General features: G+C 45.3%; 1 protein-coding gene across 18 annotated transcripts in view; it reads right to left on the bottom strand.

Annotated features, from left to right (window-relative positions):
* The window catches only part of Myt1l (myelin transcription factor 1 like), a 409,971-nt gene that overhangs the window by 279,762 nt on the left and 111,163 nt on the right, over positions 1-19,046 (bottom strand). For all 18 annotated transcript variants that reach the window (XM_076559626.1, XM_076559627.1, XM_016008078.3 and 15 more), the window contains one exon: positions 7,488-7,594. The gene's annotated coding sequence lies outside the window, so the exon portion shown is untranslated. The remainder of the gene's footprint in view (positions 1-7,487; positions 7,595-19,046) is intronic.

Here is a 19,046-nt window from a genome sequence, read left to right as displayed (position 1 = left end):
ATTAAGGCTTCGGTAACTGTCACGCCTACAAGGCAGGGCCAAGAGAGGGCTCTGAAGACCCGAGATCTGGATGTGCCACCCGCTCTTGGTTCCTGGACCCTGGATGCTGGAGGTAGACCGAGAAGAGTTCTTCAGAGAACACTGCCAGACTACGCTATGTCTTTCCTAGACCCTGCAACCTACCTATCCCTTCATTTGTAAGTTTTGCCACTAAATAAACCTCCCTTTTAACTATGTGGAGTGGCCTTAATAATTTCACCAATATCTATCCATCCAACCATCCACCCATCCATCTACACACCCATCCATCTACCCACCCATCCATCCACCCATCCACCCATCCACCCATCCACCCACACATCCATCCATCCACCTACCCATCCATCCACCCTCCATCCACCCATCCACCCATCCATCCACCCTCCATCCACCCATCCACCCATCCATCCATCCATCTTCCTTCCTCCATCCTTTCCTGCTTCCCTCCCTCCCTTTTTTCTCCCTCTCCTCCCTCCCTCTTTTCTACCTCCATAGCCTGCCCTCACTCTCCCCCTTCCTTTCCCTCCTATTTCTCCCTCCTCTCCCACATTCCTCTATCCTCATCCCACAACATGGCCATCACCACCATGCCTTAATTTATTCCTGCATTCAGATAAATTTGAGTCTGTACACCAACAATCAGTGTCAAACAGGATTCTGATGACATCCCTGTGGCCTGATGATCCCCGAGAGAGCCACTTTGACTCCTGTTTTGGGGCCAGAGTTCAAGTCCAGACTCAGCATTCAGGAGCTCTGCTGGTTTCTTACAGAGAAAAGTGAGCTGCTCCCATCTGTGAACTCAGAGGGTCTGAGGGGCACATTAGGGGACTTGCTTGAAAACACTTCTGGGTTTCTTATAAAGTTTGTTTTGACTAAGAGATGCATTTGCATGTTTCAAACGTAAAAAAGCAAGCGATGAATGAAGAAAAACAATGAGAAATTTCCCTCTGGATCCTGAATCGTCTGCAGAAACACACACACACACACACACATTTCTGCTTGCTCTTTGTCACTACTAGATGCTTTATGCAAATATAAGCAAATATACACATGTGTGCAGCCATAGCCTTTACTTCTCTTCTGCATCTTGCATTTTTCTTTGACAAAATGTCCTTGAAATCCTCCTGCCGTGGCTCACAGCGCACCGCTTCATTTTTGACACAGCTGCGAAGTAAGTGAAGGCACTTTGATTGGAAAGGCTAAGCACACAGCATGGATATAAATCAGGGTGGCTCTGCCTCAGTCTTTTATGGTAAAGCCTGTGTGTCTTGGTTCTTCATGAATAGCAATGAGAGGGCCTGGGCTGTGTGCAGCCATAGAGCTACATGGTTCAGGCACCGCTGTGTGGAATGCTAACCGCCCTGTGACATGGCACCTTACCACTATTTCAATACAAACTGATGTGGTGAGAGGTAAGGGTAGGCTCCTCCCACCCTCAGGATGGTGAGTTCTCTGAACACTTCTTTATCCTAGGTCTTCCCAGATCACAGCTTTATCTTTTATCACACATTTCATGCCCTCACTGAGAGCGCTGGTCTGCCTGGATCCTGTCCAGGTTTTTATTTATTTATTTATTTATTTATTTATTTATTTATTTATTTATTTATTTATTTTGCATAGGCTCTCATCCCTATCTCTCATGCTGTAGTTCAGCTACAACTTCTCCTTGTTATACAACTACACATGAACTCATGGTAGCGCCTTTGCTTGGCTCCCACAGAATTATTTTACATCCCTCTGGTTCCCTAGCACCTGCCAGGAAGATGGGTAAGCCCAGGATTTGGGCTTCTTCTATGGAGTCTTCTATGGAGTAGCCTCCAGAGACATTCCCATTCTCCTGCTTGGGCACACACTCTACCTGTCACTTTAGACACTCTTTTTTTTCCCCCATAGTGTGGTTAGCTTTTTAATGTATACATTAAAACCCCCTCCCACTCCATGGTTTATCATCAACAGCTCTTCAGCAGAATTTTGGTTCCATTTTCCTGTCTAATATCTTGTATACCATGCTGGCTTGAAGACACCAAACAGATGCATGACATACAATTGTGTGTGAGAGAGACTTTTGAAATAATTTATCTAGAGATGTTTTATTATAAAAGAAGAGAACCATCTATTTAATTCAGTTATAGACAGCCTTCCCTCTCTTCATGTACTACTGCAAAAAGCAGTGAGTCAAAAAACTCAAGAAATAGGGGAACTTCAGTCAGTGGATCAGCAGGTGTGTGTCCGGATCTCAGGACCTACCCTATGCAGATGCTCAAGGCCACACTTAGGAGGTAATGATGGTTCCAGGAGGCTCCAGGTGGAGAGAGAAAGTCAAGCCTCACATTAAGGGGTACACTGTGTTCTAATGGAATTAGGGGTTTGGGGGCAAGTGAGGAAAACACCCCAGAGAAAGGTGAGAGTAAGAAATATGACTCCTTTGCCCTTTGCCCTTTGCTACAGACATCTATTACAGAGACGGTCAGAGGATTGGTATCCTACTATTCACACTAGTGATGTTCATCAGTGGTCATCCCACCGGCTCCTCTTAGTGAGGAACTCACAGTAGCAGCTATCTCACTGTGAAATCATTCATTCATTGCTGAGCTCAATCACCCACCCGACATATAGAGTGAGCCACAGACTAAGGGCTAGACCACAGATAAGCCATGTTTCTTCCTGCAGGAGCTCCAAGCTCTACACAGGTCTCCTCGGCCTGGGAATGCTGGGATAACAGAAGCAAGACAGAGTGTGAGATGCATGCAGTATGGGCTACTCACTCCACAGGCAGGCTTCCTCCAAGATGTTTCTTTATAGAAGCTGTAGTGACCAGATTCACCTCCCTAACAGCCTTCCAAGAGCTCTGGGCACCAGGTGGTGACTGACTCATAGGTTCTCCTCCATCTACCCTCATCTCAGACACAGCACAGAGGCTGGAACTGGCTACTACAGTCTGTGTTTCACGAATCAACCTTGTGCTCTTTAGACTTTTTTTGTTGCTAACAATAAATGACTATTATCCTTTTGTGCATGGGGGCAACTCAGGCTCAAATTACATGAAGCAAAAGCAAAAGTCAGTTCCCTGGTCTGGCTTCTTGGGATACACTACCCAAATATCTGCAGGGTGTTGTGCTGCCCTGTGTCTGGAAGCCCCTTCTTCTTGTGGGAGAGTGACAGCAGCATGCCCCGTAGGTTGTTTCCCCCACTCAGGCGCTGCATGGAACTGTTCTGAAATAATCTAGGATGTGTTGCACACAGACCCCACCCCCACCCCCTCAGCAGGGAAGTCAGCTGGTGATCTGTGTTTCCATCAAAAACGTGCTTCAAATCCTTATTCCCAATAAAACAGCCTTTGAAAATAGTCTACAGTATCCTATCAAGTCCTTCCTGAATTTAAAACCCTTTTATAAAGCTTGTGATACATGAGAATTTGAAATAACTCTCTTTTGTGTCTGGCATTTTATTTTCTTTCTGTTTGTTTTCTTATCGTACAGCACTTGGGAAAACAGACTGGGTGAACTGTGTTACATCAAGTCTTCATACGGCCCTGCATCGCAGCCCGGCTCCTGCACTGTCCCAGGGCCACTTGCACAGGTGTTGCCAGCTTTTCTGGGCTTCTGCTCATGTGTGGTGTGTGGTTCATATGGCCATTCTCCTGCCTGGGTTCCAGAGTCACGGGGGCTAGCTTCACTTATGTAAGGGTTAATCCTCATTGTCACTTGAAAAGATTTGGAATCACCTAGGAGACACACCCCTGGGCATGTCTGTGAGGAAGTTTCCAGAGACATTTCATGGTGGAAGAAGCTACACCAGGGTCCCAGTGTGAATAACAAAGGAAAAAGAGAGAGCCTACTGAATTCCTTCATTCTCTGCTTCCTGACTACAGACAAGATGCAACTTCTGCCTGCATGCCATCTCTCTTCATATAATCCATGCTCCTCTGAGCTGTGATCAAAATAAAGAGCTCCCTTGCTCTTGTCAGTTGCTTTTACAGCAGTGAGACGCGCACCTGGGGGATCTCAAGGTGGTAGGCAGAGTGGTGTTGCCATGGAAATGCTAGAAACTCCTCTCCGTGGATTTTGTAGGCTTCCTGAAGCCCGCTTGGTTTCCACAGACTGTGGAATTTACAGCAGCTACTGGCTCATGCTGGGACCTGACTCACATGCCTTGTAACAAGAAAGAGCCTGTGATGGACATACTCCCAACACATTGGACTCTGGAGTCTGTAAGGGAGGATAACACGAGGTACCCACCTCAGACACCAACAGAATTGTTAGCATTTCTGACGTTGCCTTCTTGCCATCCAGACACATTTGTCATCATTTTGCAAATAGAGTTTTCTTGGGATCAGCCCTGCCTGGTTCGTCTAGTACTGTCTGTGGCTCATTTTGTACAATGGCAGTGACTGCTAGCCTTAGAGACTCTGAGGGCACAGCCCCTAAAACGTTTACTCTTTGACTGTGTTATTTTATTCCCCATCATGAGAGACAACACCAGATGTGTCTTCTTATAAAGAAGAAAGGTTTTCTTTAGTTACAGTCTGGAGATGTCAGTTGGTGACTGACTGGCCCTTAGCTTTGGCTCTATAGTGAGGTGGTTTGTCATGATGGGAGCAAATGGAAGAGAAAGTCCATTCACCACACAGTCAAGACACGATAGAGCAAAAGGACGGGCTTGAGCTCTTCCCTCCTCATAAGGGCATACACCTGTAGCATCATGTTTACTGTTCAGGTAGAGCACATGAATCATACACACACATGAACATGAATGCCACCTGAAGACACACTTGTACAAAAGTGGAAATGGTACAGACACATAATCTCTGCAAGCTCAACACACACTTATACTCATTGGACCTCTTTATAGCACACACTCCCAGTGACCCAGCTTTTGAAAGATCTGCCCTGCTACAGCACATAGGCTGGAGGTTCCAACACACAGGCCTTTGGGAGACCTAAGATCTGAGCCATGGCACTGGTGCCTAAACAACACAGTCTGTCACCCTGAGCTGTGCTACAATCGCCCACAGACTGTGGTCTTGTTCATGATCATATGAACACGGACATTTTGTTTCTGGGCTGGAGGAAGGATTACCATAAATCTAAGGACCACAGGAGGAGAAGACCTTCTCAAAAGACCAAGCCAACCAAATAACAAACAAACATCACTCCACCCCACAATTCCTGAAGTCACGGTGTAGCTGGTCATGTCCTCTGCCCTTTATGGTGATATTTTATTTGTACTGAAATGTGATTTTATTTGTATGTTAATAAATAAAGTTGCCTGGGGGTCAGAGCTAATAGCAAGCCATTGCAGAAGCTGGGCGGTAGTGGTGCACGCCTTTAATCCCAGCTCTTGGGAGGCAGAGCTAGGCAGATCTCTGTGTGTTCAAGGATACAGCCAGCATGGAGACACACGCCTTTAATCTCAATACCAACCAAAGAAGACCTGGAGGTCTATACAGACAGGCAGTGATGAGGCGGTCATGTGGTTGGGTTTACAACCAATGAGAAGGCAGAACAGAAAGTCTTTATAAAGACAAACACACAGAAAGTAGTTCTCTGGGCTGAAGAGGATAGCTGCTGAGTGAAGGGTAAGGCTCTTAGCTCTGACCTCTTGGGCTTTCATCTTTGCATTGGTTCTGTGTTTCTTATTGAATAAGACGGTTACTTCTACAGCCCTTTCTGAAAGTCCATTTGTGAACTTCACTTCCAGTCACCACTAAAGCCAGCGTGAGAGGCAGTTCACAGGCACTGAGGACCAAATGGCACCACCCTTGTGAAATACAGGTACTTGTTGGGCTTCTGACTGGGTCTAGAAACCAAGAGCCCTCACACCCAGGATGGTCTGCTAACTCAGTGTCTGTTTAGCTAGTCACATGATGTCATAGGAAGGTCATGAGAACAAGGCAGGGAGAGATTAGAGGCCTTAAGGACCACAAGGATGTTTTCTTCTTTGAGCAAGTTCAATTTGCTCTACCTCCCCAAGATATATCTTGCAGAATCAAAAAGACATCCCTGGCTGTGAGCCTGTAGAAGGCCAAGTTCATTACCATGTAGATGGGCTGCTCTTTCAAAACTATCTATTTTTTGATGCTTTGTTTACTTTCCAATGAGGTTTGTATTGAACACTTTTAATTAAACTACATTGATAATCTTCATTTAAATGGGAACTTTTATTCCATTTAAAAATACTAATTCGTGCCGGGCAGTGGTGGCGCACGCCTTTAATCCCAGCACTCGGGAGGCAGAGCCAGGTGGATCTCTGTGAGTTCGAGGCCAGCCTGGGCTACCAAGTGAGTTCCAGGAAAGGCGCAAAGCTACACAGAGAAACCCTGTCTCGAAAAACCAAAAAAAAAAAAAAAAAAAAAAAAAAAAAAAAAAATACTAATTCAATAGAGATTCATTAAAATATTACTTAGATAAAAAAAAATAGTCCACAAAGCTGCCTCATCACTAAACTCAATGATATCTGACAGAACCTAAAAATCAGAAATGTAACTGATTTTAAAGCTGAGTATGAGTTAACACTCAACCTGAACAGGGTTTTGTTGTTGTGCCTGCCCCACCCCCTCCACCCTTTTTTTAACTACAAGGAAATGTACAATTAAACGTAATGCTTTTCCAGGCTGAACCAATGAACACACTGGGTTTCTTCAGGGGAAATGAGTGGGGTGTAGAAGGGAAAATAACAGAAACGACTGTGACCTATTCCTGCAGTTCACAAAGCTCTTAAAGACGGCAGCCCCACCAGGCTGCAGCATATGGGAGTCAATCGCAGCCTCTCATCTCCATGGAGTAGGACTGGAGTTCCATCACCAGACAGGCAAATGGGGTAGTTGGCAGACAAACAAATTACTATTGCACTGTGAACCTGAACATGTAGACCAGAGTTTTCCACACGGGGCATCCTGAACAACTGCCGCTTTACTGGCATCCCTTTTCTCCAGCAGAGAGGCATGAATGCAGTACCAGAGGCTTTGAAGCAAGGCCACACTGTACATGCCCAGAGATGGAGGCTGGGCTGGTTCTGAGGTCTGGGTCACATTATGGTCACCCTAACCTCTGGCTCTGACACCTGACAGTGAACCCTTGACAGCATTCCTCACCACCATCCCTCCTGATCTGACCCTCTAGACCAGAATTTGTGAACTCAAAACATGGCTTCTTGTGCTTGAATGTGGAACCTGTTTGCAATGATTTTTTTTAAAGGAAACACGGTCTTATCCTCTCACCATCGTGGCCCGAGGACTCCTCACAGCACCCACAGGGTGCTATGGGCTCCCGTCATGACACCCATGTGTAACTTCAGTATCAAGAACAGCAGCATACACCATCCCATTTAACAGCAAATGCTCTGTAAGAGTGCATGGAATGGCTGTGCTGGGAAATGGGTGGTGCGATTTCTGTCCCCACAGGCTCTGAGGGGCAATGCACAGCATCCAATGGGAAAAGACTTGGTACCTGAGTTCACTCTCTGGGTCCTCCTCGGACCAGTGCCGTTGGCTCCCGCCACAGGACTCAGAAATGCCAGCTGGATATTGTCACCAATTCGTCCTGGCAGTCATCTCCTAAGGAACAGAACAGCAAGAAGGACATGGTTGCTGACAGGAAGCAAAGATGGGCACTGACACTTAAAACAGCCGGGTTGAAAGAGGCATCCACAGGACGACGTCTCTAGAATCCTTGATTTTTAAGCCACTTTTAAACTTTTAAGTCCAGGGAGGTGACTCTGTGCTTAAAAGGCACTTACCACTGAGCTTGATGACCGGAGTTCGATTCCTAGGAGAGAACTGACTCCCACAAGTACATTGTGGCAACTCCTCCCCCCACAAACGAACAGATAAATACATGTAAAAAAGTGATTTAGTTGATTCACTTTAAAACCCAAATTATTTGCCTGATTTTAAATACATGCCCCTGTTTGGGCTAAAGCTAAGTGCACATAATACACCAATTCCAAGCACTCTGTGTAACTATTACCCTTCCTCACAACTTTGATGACATTAAGAAACCAAGCAATAGGTGAAAATATTTTATATGTTAATTTCTTGGAAACTAGGTCCCCCCCGCCCCTTCATAACAAAATATAGTCTGCTGATGCCCCAGGAGACTTCCACATGTCACCATGCTTTATCTTTAACACAACAAAAGAAATTATCTTCATGAGTAGAAATTTAGAATATATCTTATTAACTTTATCTAATATTGTCTTGGTTCTGACTTTTAAATACCTAGATTATTTCAAAGAATATCATCAAAGAAAGAATTCGTTTGAGAGAGAGAGAGAGAGAGAGAGAGAGAGAGAGAGAGAGAGAGAGAAAGAGAAAGAGAAAGAGAAAGAGAAACAGAGGGAGGGAGCTGGGGAGGTAGGTGTCTGGTTGGTGAAGCCATTGTTTCTGATGCTAAGCTCCAATTCAGAGGCCTCATTAAATCCAGTCTATGGCAATAACAGCAGAGGTGTTAATGGGCGGCAGTGAAGTGTGTCAGGGAATGAAGAGACCCTCAGGGCTCTCCAGTTTGCATCAGCCACACACAGCAGCGTTACCATAAATCCTCTAAAAGACACTACGCTCCACTTCTCACAGGCTACCTGGAGATAAGTCAGCATTCAGAGTGCTCAGCCATAGGACTAAGAGGCCAATACCATCTCCTACATAATACACGCTGGTGTGTAAAGCATTGCTGGAGCAAATTCTCCAGGCAAAGGACAGATCAATCTGGAAATGCCACCAGATTACCCACCACCCAAATCCGGCTGAAAACTGGAATGATAAATGGTGCTGTATTCTAGGTCTAGAGCTGTTAGTCTGCAAAGATTATGCTACATGCCTAAACATGTTAAGTTTTAGTGCTTTAGTATGGATTTCTCTTATCTATCGTATTCAACACTCTCAAGCATGCACACAAGCACAGATGCTTACACAACTCACAAGCCAGCACATACTCTCATATACCTATATATACCTACTAACTCATGTATACACAGTTACATGCATATCTCACAATATACATACTAACATACCCCCACACACATGCAGAGGCACAGATACTCTCACATGCACACTCAAATACAGATCTGCTTGAAAATGTACACACATGTGCACAATACAATGTCCCCATGCACACACATACTCATAGGTACATACATGCACACATATGCAAACGTATACACAGGTACACAAATGCATATACCAATACATGCCTGCCCTCACAGATACACGATACACCACACACACACACACACACACACACAATGTGTATATACATATGCATATGATACAAATGCACGCAGTACTTCTGTTTCCTCAACAATGGCTGCTCCTTTATTTACAGTGCATTCGCACACGTAACTTATACACAGCAGTGGGGCAGTGGCAAACATCCAAAATGCCACCAATCAGTCCCCTCCAGGAGCCGGTTACTCAGGCATTCCTCCAGAAGAACCAACACCTTCTCCGTCCTTGGTCTTAGACACTGACCACTGCAGCTCAGAATTCAGAACTTCAATCTTACAAGACAGAGCAGCCAGGGTTCAGAGCCTCCCCATCCATGGTTCTGGCTCTTAACAGCGGAGGGGGTATCTCTGCAGTCTGGGTCCTGGATCTTTTGTGCAACTGGTATCTGTTTTCAAGGTCAGATTATGGGAAGGTGCTTAGCACACACACTCGAGGTTCCTGATTTTTAAGGGACATCACTGCTCTTTTCAAGGATACGACGGCATCATAGAACCTGGCTGAGCCAGCAGTGGTGGGAAGCCTTCTGAAAGGCAGAACCATTGAAGTTCACTTTCCCTACCCAACACACACGGCACAGGGCTAAATTTAAGATTTATCCTTTAGCATCTATCTTAGTTAGGGTCACTATTGCTGTGATGAAACAGTGTGAGCAAAGCAAATTGGGGAGGAAATGGTTTATTCAGCTTATGCTTCCACATCACTGTTTATCATCAAAGGAAGTCAGGACAGGAACTCAAGCAGGGCAGGAACCTGGAGGCAGGAGCTGATGCAGAGGCCAGGGAGGGGTGCTGCTTACTGGCTTGTTCATCATGGAGTGTTCAGCCCGCTTTCTTATAGAACCCAGGGCCAACAGCCCAGCGATGGCTCCACCCAAAATGGGCTGGGCCCTCCCACATTGATCACTAATTGAGAAAATACCCTACAGGCTTGCCTACAGCTGGATGTTATGGGGGCATTTTCTCAACTGAGGCTCCTTTCTCTCTGATGCTCTAGCTTGTACAAAGTTGACATAAAACTAGCCAGTACAGCCCCTCAGACTTTCCCCCAGAATCCCCGATGCCCTGCTGTGTACTTGGCATGAATGGCTGGCCAGGAAGCTGTTTCCTGCAGGAAACAGAGATGCTGGTTCAAGGCGTTTCTCCTGTTTGCTTGGTTCAGACACATTTGACGCTCTGAGCATTGGTTGAATGGCATTAGGAACTAGGAATCTGGAATGCTTTCTGCCTCACAGTGCTTCTAAAGGAGCCCTGCTAATGACAGCATTGATGAGCCCCTCCTAGTGGGAAGTATTCCCTGCTTTGCCTCCACTCCTAGGACCCTTCAGCAGGTACCGGAACCTGACTTTGTGCACATTTAGCCCTGCAGGTCTGGCTTGCCTAAGGATTCTCGTAACACAAACAGCTTTTGTATAAGAAACTTCGTCTATGATAAAGTGTGTGTGAGCTACCATCACAGCATCACTTCCACTCCAGTGGAAATCATTTTAGCTTTTGAAATTTTCCTTCTTCAAAGTTCTGCATGAGCTAGGCTAAAACATGAGGGACATGTTTTGACAGTACATCTTCCTCGGGCTTGCAACACTGAACAATAAGAGCCAGACAACTGCCTGCCAGCCCTCGCGCAGCCGAGCGAAGAGTAGACTCCTCCGCTGAATGAGGTGGAGTTAATGATGAGACCTCATGAGATACAGCCCAAGGACTCTATCCTCAGCATGGTTTGCTTTCCTAGACTGGTGTCTCAGCACCATCTGGACCTGAAAGGCAATTTCCAACAGGACTTCCTTATAGTTTCGTGGTCACGTCTGGAGTCCAGATGGTGGACAGGAAGCAGCGTGCCCCAGCTGCCTGTGGTGGGCAGCCCTGGTTGACGGCACATCCCTATGACTCGCACACACGTCTCTGCCTCCTCTCCCCGAGCATCTACTGATAGAAGGACCATACTCTAGGGCAGCATGAGGGACCTCTACTAACAACTTGTGTGAACTCTCTGGCTCACCATCCTCCCTGCAGGCATAGGGTGTGTTTCCCTTCATGCCAAGTTACCCATATGTTAGGAGCCCCACTCCCATGCTTACTTACACTCTGTGCTTTAGAACAGCTTGTGGGAAGATAATTCATTTTCTTATGTCTATGAAATTCAAAGTATGTCCACTTCCAGATTTTCAAAAGGGAAGGGAAGGAACCTTTGCAGAAAATAAAGACTATAATAAGCCAGGAAGTCACATGACAACAGAAGTAATAGATGATAACATCTTAAAGAGAAACAACAGGACATCAGAGAAAGCAGAGCTATATCAAAACTCTCTTTACCATTTTTAAATGCCACACACCTTTTTGCATGTGATTAGAGTCTAAATCAACTTCGGACTCTCAGATTTGCTCACAAAATCCTATATTTTGAGTGTGGATATGCATTTGGGCAATTGAGAGAGTCCAAACCTCATTGCCATGTGCAGATTTTCCCATCACACCACACTAATTTTTCTCTGATTGCCATCACAAAATATCCAGCAAAAGCTTCTTGGGTGAGAGGAGGCTTAGTTCAGCTCACACTTCCATGCAGAGACCATCACAGCAAGGAACTCACAGTGGCAAGAGCTTGAAGCTGCGAGTCATATCCACGGCCGAGAGCCGAGAGAGAATGAGCTCACGTGTGCTCGTCTGAGCTCACTTTGCTTTCTCTTTGTTCAGTCCGGGGCTCAGTCCATGGTCAGAACACTGTCCAGGAATGGACTTGTGTGAGGAGAATTCTGAGGGCTTGTGAAAACACTCCAAAATACCAGACAAGAGTCTTGTGACCTCATTTTCTTCCAAACAGGGAATTGTTCTTGGAATGTGTTTGCGTGCGCCTCCCATGTGTAGCGGATAAGAGTGAGTTTATTTCAGATTACCCATTATTGCTTGCTGCTGTTATTCAGTTAAATGTTTAAAGTATCCTTTATATGCCTCCATGGAAAAACATGTTTTTGCCACGTGCAGCTTGTCCTTGTGATTGTCTACAGCTTGAACTCATGAGAACTTTACTCATGTGATTTCTCTTAACTTTCAGAGTATAAATTGTCTGGGGCTCTGAATAAAGTTGGCGGTTGCATGAGACTTATCGGCTCCATTCTCCCAGGTCCCACCCCCTCTAGAGAGGTGACAGTCCATGAAATGGTGCTACACACCTTCTGGGTAGATCTTTCTAACTCAGTTAATCCCATTAAGAAAATCCCTCACAGACATGCCCACAGGACAACCCAATCTAGGCAGTTCCTTACCTGGGCTTTCTAGATTGTGTCAAGTTGACAGAATTGAGCACATTACAATAGCCTCCCTGGGCCCTGGGTAGGATTGGTGCTGACAACAAAGCCCTGATTTAGTGAGGGACCTCGTTCCAACTGACAATACGAAGGACACCAGTGCTCAGAGTGTGCAGTGTGTAGGTATCTATAGATATACACACATCCTATGTGTAACCTGCCCGCTAGATTAAGATGTGTCCCGCAGACCTCTATTCACAGTCTCCATCTTGTGGTAATCTCAGTACAGATGCAGAAAAGGACTCTTGAGCCCACAATGGTGTGGCCAGAGCAACCAGGACCCTTAGTGCCTAGGATGTGATATCAGAGGCTTTATCCTGTCTATGGGGTATGGTAGAGGCCAGGCAAGTGCACTCTCAAGCAGGTTTAAGCGGGTCTAAATGGAACACCCTTGTCAGGAATTTGGCAGCATGTACACTAATTTTGAATATGCATGTGCTGATTTCACAATTTTAGCTCCTGGTGTCTACCAAATACGTTTTAGTCACACGTGTGCATAAATGCATGTTAAAATTGTCATTACAGTATTGCATATAATAAAAGAAAAAAATCTTGAGTGCTGAACCGATGCAACAATTCTAGCTGAAACATGATTCTAGAACTGATCCCTGTGTAACAAGCAAGACGACGACGACAAGGTTGATGCAGCGCAAACCATAGCCTAACACTGCTGAGGCACAGCACACAAACCAGCGTCCAGTGCTGTCCCTCATGCATCTGTGAGTCACACACACATGTGCAGCCTGCCAACGAGGGTGGGTCATGCCTACCTCTTCCTGTAGATGACCCTAATGACTTAAATTTTTACTATAAAAGTATATTCGTGTGTATTTGTGTAACAGACTAAAATGATCATATAGCCGCTCATTATTGATGAGCTTAGGTTAAGAATTTATGCTTTGGGTGGTGCACACCTTTAATCCCAGCACTCAGGAGGCAGATCCAGGTGCATCTCTGTGAGTTCGAGGCCAACATGCCTGCAAAGAGTCACTGGATGGAAAACTTGTTTGCCACAGCAAAACCTTCCTTAAAATCTAGATAAATTATTGTCTTTTGTGGGCTGTGATTGCAAGCATGACTTATATACACTATTAATTTGACTTAAAAGCTGCACATGAGTAGAAACAATGAAGACATGAGTACATGTATGGCTCTTGCTGCAGACATGCCCTGCTGTATGGAAACCAGGCCTTGGGCCAGGCAGAGCTTTCTAGTTATCTACGATTACAACCACTGTTCTTGCAAAGAAGTTGCAGCAGGGCATACGTGGGGCAATGAGATCCCTCTGCACAGATGTACCAAAGGCTCTCTGCTTCTGTGATAAAGAACTTTCAAAGATAGGGTTTCTATGCCAATTCCTTATTTGATCCTCAAAATAATCCCGAGCACAGGTAAAGAAGCTTCAATTAGCTTTGTGCTTAGAGAAACAGATTTCCAGGAAGGTGACCTTCCTGAGATCACGGAGCTAATGTGGACCTGAACCTTCCTAGCAGAGCATGACCATGTTTCCACCCTACCATTGGCTCCAGGTCTGTGTGCAAGTTTAGGGGCAAGAATTCACTGTGTCCCCAGGCTTGACTTTACTTATCCCAGCAGAGCTCAGGCTAAGGAGAAGGGGTTTTCTACCTGCAGGATCTGCCTTGTGGAGCTTGGGGAGGGGGAGATGTTCAGAATGTTAAACCAGTGTCTATGTCAACTCCTAAGACCATATACCAGAAGCCCATTCCTTTCAATATTGCGTTAAAGAATTTAGCTTCTGAAAGTTCTTAAAGTATAACCAGTCCTAAAACAGCTAAAATGTGGAGTCATTATAAGGAGGATAGTTAAATTATTGTGGGCTAGTTGTTGACTCTCTCTCTCTCTCTCTCTCTCTCTCTCTCTCTCTCTCTCTCTCTCTCTCTCTCTTCTAAATTATTCTCATAAAGAAGGAAGCCACAGAGAGAGAAAGAGAGGGAGACAGGAAGGGTGGGAGCAGAGACGGAGGGAGAAGGAGAGAAAGAGGAAGAGGAAGAGGAAGAGGGAGAGGGAGAGGGAGAGAGGGAGGGAGGGAGAGAGAGAGAGAGAGAGAGAGAGAGAGAGAGAGAGAGAGAGAGAGAGAGAGAGAGAGAGAGAGAGAGAGATCAATGAATTCAGGCAAAGTAGATAGAAGAGGCGTACTCTGCTGCCTGTTTGGCTATTTCCCTTTGGTTCTCAGGGAAGGAGCCATATTTTGGTAATTACCAGCTCCCTAACAAAGCATAATGGAGGAAGAGGGGAGTCAAGTTCAGCTACACTGACCTGCCTAAGAATCACAGGATACAGGATAAAAAATGCTCAGCCTAGTCCCCTATAGGCTCGACTCTGAGGAGGGACCGAGAGAGGCCATCATGTTCTTAATTGGAAATACTGTGGCAGAGGCATACTTAATGCCATGCTCACCCAGAGGTGAACAAATTCTGCCTGGAGTTGCAAAGGTTTGCAAATAAGTGAGGGATAGAACTTTGAGGGGGTCACACCATCAGCAAATAACTTGAGAGAGGAAGCATGGTGTACTGTACAGTAAGCCTGGAAGAAAGTGCAGTTCATCCTGGAGACAGAGGGTCTGTCCAGGGTAGGGAGGGCCAGGCTGATGTTTTACCAAAGGAAAAGCCTTGAACAATGTGAACACAGTGATCTGCAGAGAGGGATGAGTGGGCAAGGTGCTGTGTGTGGATGATGACCTGAGTTTGATCCCCAGAACCCACGTGGAAATGTAAGGTTATGGTAGCATGTACTTATAGCCTCTGGGGGCTGGAGATAGAGTGACCCTGTCAGCTCACAGAACATCCAGCCTAGCCTGATAGGCAAGTTCCAGGCCAATAAGAGACTCTCTCAAAAATACAAGGCAGACCTACCCAAGGCCTTACGCCCAAGTTAACTCCTGGCCTCCACATGCACCGGCACATACAATGCCCCTACCTCCACCTGCTAATATGAACAGTAAATAGAAACAGACTGAATGTAAGTTGGGACTGGAGACCTTTCTCTACATATTGAGTTTATTAAATATTCTAACCCCCAGGACGCAATGCTTTTTATTAAAATAAAGCTTGCTTACATTCAAGCAGTGCCGCTCAACACGCTGTGACTTGGATAAACGGCACTGTGTGCAGACAACCCATTCTTTGGGCTAGTACCAAACTATGCGCTGGATTGAGCTCACCCTTCCTGACTCCTTTATTCCTCAGTGGTGGATTCAGAGCTTGGTCATGTTATTCATCATCTCTACCAGCCAGGTTTGTATGCACATCATCCAGAGAGACTGGACCCTGACAGACAGGATCTGCACATATGACCTGGTGAGTCCCAACTTGTTAGCACAGGATTTTAGCCTGCTGGCCCCTCATGGCCCCATGTACTCCCCCTCAGTCTAGGAAATAAAAATCCCTGGGTTTTTCCTGCCTTCTCAACCTGTTCACTTTTCACACTGTTTTTTTTGTTTTGTTTTGTTTTTTTTTTTTTTTTTTTTTTTTGCAAAGCATCACAGAATTAAAAAAAAAAAACCAAAAAACCAAAACTATACTTACCAGGTTGCTATGAAATGATCTCATAAACAAGTTCTTATATTTGAATTCTAAAATGTTGCCAGATTATAAATTAACGTCAGTGTCAACAGCAAGGACCACTTTATAACAAGATCTGATCTTCATTTTGCTCTTTATTAACATAGTTTGAAAGGATATGTAACTTACAATATGCAAAGTCCACCTACAGCAACACTGTTTCCACCAAACCGACTTACAAGAATTGGCCATTATATCTGTGGGCGTCCTAATCTCTGAGTGGTTAGACTGTTTGGTTAAAATAATTGGAAACTGCTCTTGAGGGAGGCGGAAGAGGCAGGCACTTGAAAAATAATTTCCTTCATTGCTCTGTCAATTTAGGTAAATATAATAGAAAACAAACAAAAAGCAAGCTCCCAAAAGTTGCCAACTTCTGTAAGTTTACTGGACAAGCATATAAATGTGCATATCATCATGAGGCATAGGGCCACCATGCTCTTCAGAAGGGTAAAGTTAATTGCTTGAGGCCTCCTATGAGAGTTCTGTCATAGACTTCAACTCAACTGCTAGTGGTGCTGGACATGCTATTCAGTGTCTTGGGGACACAAGGATATGGGAGGAATCAGCGTTGAGAAGTGGCTGAGTGAACGCTCTCCTCTAGGTCCTTCTAAGAGAAGCTTCTCTGAACAGAATTTGGGGACCCTGCCTCCCAGCAACTTCCTATACCCGAGCATATGCTCCAGGGACATGTTGCCCCCGTGTACTGTCTTGGGGTGAAGATGGATGCCTGAAGTCATATTGACCTGTGAACATTCTTGTCCTGTACTGTCATGGAATTATTGTTACGTTTGATGCAAATTTTAAAACTCAATAAAAATGTAGATATTTTCAGAAAATTTATATGAAAACATGAAGAAAACAGCAGTAAAGTAATGATGGGTCTGTGTTGTATACCTAAATTGTCTTTCCCCTGCTTCTGTTTTTGTTTCCTTGAGACATCTCAGGACAACCCCTAACTTACTACATAGCCATGGTTGACATTAAACTCTTAATATCTCCTTCCCAAGAGCTGGGATCACAGGCATCCACCGTAACAGATGGTTTAAATTTTCCTTTTATGGCAGAAGTGTTGAGAATGGAAGTAGCTGAGGAACATGCCCAAGCCCTCAGCATGGGCCAGCCCTCACATCTGCACTACAGTCTTTCCATCCAGCAGGTGAGTGGAGTGGCAGATAGACATGGAGTTGGCCGCCAGCCTCCAGGAGAGGAGGTTTGGTTGTTTTCTTCTGTGTGTGATCACTGCAATGGCAGGAGACTGTGAATTGAGCTTCTCTGAGTAAATATGATGTTTTTGTGAGAGAAGCCTACCCCGAAATAATGCTGGCAGTGTGGCAGGGCCCATGTGATAGCCTGTGGAAGCTGGTCTAGTTTTGGCTATGTGCTACCAGACATACGCTCCGGTTATGGGCTTCTCTTGTCAAGTCCAAATACCAAGGGCATGTACACCAACTGTATTAGCCAGAGGTCTCTAGAGGAACAGAACCAGTAGAGTAAATATATATTAAAGGAGGATTTGAGAGTGGGATACAGATTGTTGTTGGGGTAGTCAAACAATGGTCATCTCCCAGTGGAAAAAGGGAAAAGTCGGGTAGTTGATCCCTGCATGAGGCTGGATGTCATAGCTGGTCTTTGGTCTTATGTTGGAATTCTAAAGAAGTAGGTTCTAATAGTGAAGGAATACTTCACCAGCAGAATAGATGAACTTGCTAGTGTGAGTGAGAGCAAACAGACAAAGAGCAAAAGCTTTCTTTTAGGCCACTTGATGTGGGCTGCCACCACAAGTTGTAGCCCAGGTTTAGGGTGGGTCTTCTGAGCTCAAATGATTGGGATTTAGGGTGGATTTTCTCACCTCAGGTGGTCCAATCATGAAAAATCCCTCAGAGGTGTGCCCAGCTGCTTGGGCTTTAGTTGATTCCAGATGTGGTCAAGCTGACAACCAAGATTACACCAGCTTTAGGAGGCTAGCAGGTTTTATACCGTGGATGTCTACAAATGTCTTCTCTGGCACTGAGTTCAGTCTTATGAATAAAGAGAGTGGATGAGCACAATTGCAAACTGCATATACATCCCAGCAATGCACTTTACAGAGGAGACGAGGTGTACCTTGGCAGTTCTATGGAATGTGCTTTGACCTAAGTATTTTTTTTTTTGCTTCTGATCACCTTCTTGAGACATAGCCAGAGGAATCTGTGTATATGTATGTGTTTGTGTGTGAATATGTTCTGTATGTGAGAGAGAGTGTATGTGAGTGAGTGAGTGAGTGAGTGAGTGTGTGTGTGTGTGTGTGTGTGTGTGTGTGTGTGTGTGTATGTGTGTATGAGAGAAGGGGAGGAGGGCAGAGATCGACAGCTGGTGTCTTTCTCAATCACTCACCACCTTCATTTTTGAGACAAGGTCTCCCATTCAGTGTGATTCCTCTAGACTAGCTGGCCAAATAGCCCCAGGGACTCTCTTGAACCTGTTTCCTGAGCTCTGGGGTGACAGGTGCAAGCTGCCATACTGACTTTTTATGTGAGTGCTGGGAATCTGAGATGAGGTCTTTGTGCTTACAAGGCAAACACTTTAAAACTGAGGCACCACCCCAGCCTCAGTTTATTTATTTTTATTTTGCGAGCATGGGAGTTAAGCCTGTGTATATGTATGTGTATGTCTGGTACCCGTGCAGGCCAGAAGAGGGCGTCAGTTTCCCAGGAACTGGAGGTACAGGGAGTTGTGATCTGCCATGTGGGTGCTGGGAGCCAAATCTAGGTTCTCTACAAGAGCAGCAAATTCTCTTCACTGCTGAGCCGTGTCTTCAGCCCTAAAACACATTCTAAGGTATGAGTCCCATGTCCTTACTGAACTTCAGCAATGGTGTCTGTACTCAGTTTGTCCCTTTGGACTGCAGGTACAAGGTAAGGCA

The sequence above is a fragment of the Peromyscus maniculatus genome, chromosome 22, assembly GCF_049852395.1.
Source record: "Peromyscus maniculatus bairdii isolate BWxNUB_F1_BW_parent chromosome 22, HU_Pman_BW_mat_3.1, whole genome shotgun sequence".
NCBI lineage: Eukaryota > Metazoa > Chordata > Mammalia > Rodentia > Cricetidae > Peromyscus > Peromyscus maniculatus.
Note: the sequence above shows the minus strand (reverse complement) of the source record. Positions and strands in the feature narration are given on the sequence as shown.